Here is a 4,536-nt window from a genome sequence, read left to right as displayed (position 1 = left end):
CTCATACAATCTTAATTCATTTTCCTCTTCTACCTTCTCCCTCTCCACCTCTTTCTCTCGCCAATTCTCTTTGTTCTTCTTGTCCCCTATCACTTTTTTTCTTTTTCTCCCTCTTCTTCCTTCCTTCCTTCCTTCAGTTTTCTATTTTAGTCTCTACATGTCAAAGAAAACGTGGTAAAACGATCCCAATATTCTCTCTCTCTCTCTCTCTCTCTCTCTCTCTCTCTCTCTCTCTCTCTCTCTCTCTCTCTCTCTCTCTCTCTCTCTCTCTCTCCCAGGAATCGTTACACCTTCCTCTCCAATTTCCCCTCTCAGTTTTCCTGCTAATAATAATAATAATAATAATAATCCTGTCACAATTCATCTGACCTGACCTGATTTATCCTCACATAACCTCATGTGACCTAGCTTAACCTGGCCTTACCTTACCTAACCTTACCTAACTTAACAAAACCAAAGCATAACATAACCTAACCTAATCTAACCAAAACTACCCTAACACAACCTAACCTAACCTAACCTAATATAATCTAGTCCTACCCAATCCAACTCAACTTAAAAGAAATCAAATCTAAGGAAATATAACAAGACATAACCTAACTTAACTAAACCGAAACAAAACCTAACCTAACCTAACCTAACCTAACTTAACTAAACCGAAACAAAACCTAACCTAACCTAACCTAACCAAACCTAACCAAACCTTACCTAACCTAACCTTATCTAACCTAACCTAACCTAACCAAACCTAACCTAACCAAACCTTACCTAACCTAACCTTACCTAACCTAACCTTATCTAACCTAACTTAACCTAACCTAACCTAACCTAACCAAACCTAACCTAATCAAACTTTACCTAACCTAACCTTATCTAACCTAACCTAATCAAACCTAACCTAACCAAACCTTACCTAACCTTACCTAACCTAACCTAACCTAACCTAACCAAACCTTACCTAACCTAACCCAACCAAACTTAATCTTACTTAACCTAACCTAACCTAACCTAACCCAACCAAACCATACCTAACCTAACCTAACCAAACCTTACCTAACCTAACCTAACCCAACCAAACCATACCTAACCTAACCTAACCTAACCTAACCTAACCAAACCTTACCTAACCTAACCTAACCTAACCTTACTTAACCTAACCTAACCTAACCAAACCTAACTTAACCAAACCTATCCAAACCTAACCTAACCTAACCAAACCTAACCAAACCAAACCATACCTAACCTAACCTAACCTAACCAAACCTTACCTAACCTAACCCAACCAAACCATACCTAACCTAACCTAACCAAACCTTACCTAACCTAACCTAACCCAACCAAACCATACCTAACCTAACCTTACCTAACCAAACCAAACCTTACCTAACCTAACCTAACCTAACCAAACCTAACCTAACCAAACCATACCATACCTAACCTTACCTAACCTAACCAAACCTAACCAAACCTAACCCAACCTTACCTTACCTAACCAAACCTAACCCAACCATACCTAACCTAACCTAACCCAACCAAACCATACCATACCTAACTTTACCTAACCAAACCTAACCCAACCAAACCATACCTTAACCTAACCTAACCTAACCAAACCATACCTAACCTAACCTAACCTAACCCAACCATACCTAACCTAACCTTACCTAACCTAACTCAACCATACCTAACCTAACCTAACCTAACCAAACCTAACCTAACCTAACCATATCTAACCTAACCTAACCAAACTTAATCTTACCTCACCTGACATTACGTAACACAGTACAGCATACCATAACCTAACACAACCTGTCGAAACGTGACAGAACATAACAACACACAACAATATAAAGCAACGCAAAAGAAAACAAAAAACATCCAATTAATTAAAATCAAAACAAACACAAACACACACACACACACATACGCATACACACACACACACACACACACAAACAAAAACACACACGTATCGAGAGCAAGAGTAAGAGAGAGCGAGAGAGAGAGAGAGAGAGGGAAAGAAACTACAGAACTCATCTCAACATTACGAACCAAACAGAACAGAGAGACAGTGGGAAACTTTTTAACTTCCACTATGGCGGGGGAAGAAAAATTGGAGGAAACTGACGTACAAGGCTTCAGGTTTATACCAAGCCCGGCACTTTATCACTCAGCAACGGGGAAGGCAGGGCGTCAGAGATTATGTGAAGGGAGGAGCTGAGAGGTAACAAGGGAGAGCTGAAAGATATTAAGAAGAGTTGAGAGAGTAGAGGAAGAGATAAAAGGATGATAAATTGTACGAAGGAAAGAGCTGAGAGACTGTGGGAAAGGTTTTGGTGATGCATTATGGGAATGGAAGAGGTGAGAGATAATAGGGAGGAAATAGGTAAGATTGTGGGGAGGAAAGAGATAAGAGACTAGGATTAGAAGAGGTGAGATAAAGAGGGAGGGAAGAGGTGAGGTGATAGGGAGGGAAAACTTAAGATTATGGGAAGGGAAGAGGTGAGAGAAGAAGAAGAAAAAGAACTGAATAAAATTATGAACAACAACAACAAACAACCAACGAACAAACAAACAAACAAACAAACAAACAAAACCACCACCACTACCGCAACACACACACCGAACCAGCGAATAAGAAAGATCACCAATCCGCGGCAGTGTTACCACATCCACGCACCCCACCACTCACTCAAACTCCGCCACACGTAACAAGGCACCACCACATCACCACACCAAACACACACAACACACCCCTTCCTTCAATACAAACCAACAGACCTCTACGTATTAATTCCCACTATGCATTCCTATATATATTCCAGTTCCATTCCAGTCCCTCATTCCTTCCATCATTTCCTTGGAATATATTTTGGAAAGGGACAAGAAACCAAAATAGGAGAGAATGATTACTTCGCAAAAAGCCAAGAAGACTCAAAGGACTCATTTCTGGCGCTTAATGAGGAGGAGGAGGAGGAGGAGGAGGAGGAGGAGGAGGAGGAGGAGGAGGAGGAGGAGGAGGAGGAGGAGGAAGAGGAGGACACAAAGCTAGCATATAAATATACAAAAATTCTCAATAGACAAGAAAAGAGAGAGAGAGAGAGAGAGAGAGAGAGAGAGAGAGAGAGAGAGAGAGAGAGAGAGAGAGAGAGAGAGAGAGAGAGAGAGAGAGAGAGAGAGAGAGAGAGAATAAAGGGAGGGGAAAGAGAACCAAGGAGAGGAAGGAAAAATGAAGAGAAACAGAAAGGCAGATCAACAAATTGGGAAACATTCTCTCTCTCTCTCTCTCTCTCTCTCTCTCTCTCTCTCTCTCTCTCTCTCTCTCTCTCTCTCTCTCTCTCTCTCTCTCTCTCTCTCTCTGAAAAATTGGGGAAGGAAGATAATAGATGAAAGGAAGACGGAAGACAAAGGAAGGGAAGGGAACGGAAGGAGATAATGGGAAGAAGAAAATGGAAAGAGAAAAGGGACAGATTGAGAAAAGATAAGGGGAGAGAAGAGAAGAGAAGAGAAGAGAAGAGAAGAGAAGAGATGAGAAGAGATGAAAAGAGAAGAGACGAGAAGAGAAGAGAAGAAAAAGGAAGAAACAGAAAGGATACGAAAAGGAGAAAAGGAAGAGGAGGAGGGAAAAAGGAAAGAGGGAAGGAAAAGGAGGAAAGGAGGAGGAGGAGGAGGAAATAAAAGAGAAAACAGTAAATGAATGGAAACAAGGTGGAGAAGAGAGGAAATAGAGGAAAAAAGCGGAGGAAAGGAGGCACAATACAGGAGAGAGAAAGAAGAGGAGAAAGAGGGAGATATGAGAAAGATAATCCCGTTTTCTGTTGAATGATAACAAAGGGGGGCTAAAGTGTTAGTTCTGTATCAAGTAGAGTGTTTTGGTTGGCTGTTAGTGTTATGGTAGACGAGGAGGAGGAGGAGGAGGAGGAGGAGGAGGAGGAGGAGGAGGAGGAGGAGGAGGAGGAGGAGGAGGAGGAGGAGGAGGAGGAGGAGGAGGAGGAAAGGAAAGGAAAGGAAAGGAAAGGAAAGGAAAGGAAAGGAAAGGAAAGGAAAGGAAAGGAAGAAAAGAAAACGAAAGGAAAGATGGGAAAGAGGGAAGAAAAAGAGAGGAAGAGAAGAAAAAAAGGAAGGAAGGAAGGAAGGAAGGAAGAAAGAGAGGAAGAGAGAAGAAAAGGAAGGAAGGAAGGAAGGAAGGAAGGATGAAAAAAGAGAAAGAGGAGGAAGAATACAAATGAATACAAAGGAAAACAACAGCAACAGGTCTTTTGGTCACTGCTTAACTGTCTGAGGAGGAGGAGGAGGAGGAGGAGGAGGAGGAGGAGGAGGAGGAGGAGGAGGAGGAGGAGGAGGAGGAGGAGGAGGAGGAGGAGACCAGAATATCCAATAGCTCTTGATTTTAAGATTATTGGCTTTTTTTCTTTTTACCTTCCTTTTCTTCTTCTTCTTTCTCCTCCTCCACTTATTCTATTTTTTAATGTTCTATTTTTTTTTTTTGTCTTATTAATGATCTGAACCCACTCTCTTCTATACTTTTGCAATCAT

The sequence above is a fragment of the Scylla paramamosain genome, chromosome 18, assembly GCF_035594125.1.
Source record: "Scylla paramamosain isolate STU-SP2022 chromosome 18, ASM3559412v1, whole genome shotgun sequence".
NCBI classification, from domain to species: domain Eukaryota; kingdom Metazoa; phylum Arthropoda; class Malacostraca; order Decapoda; family Portunidae; genus Scylla; species Scylla paramamosain.
The sequence above is the reverse complement of the archived record's forward strand: the minus strand, read 5'-3'. Positions refer to the sequence as shown.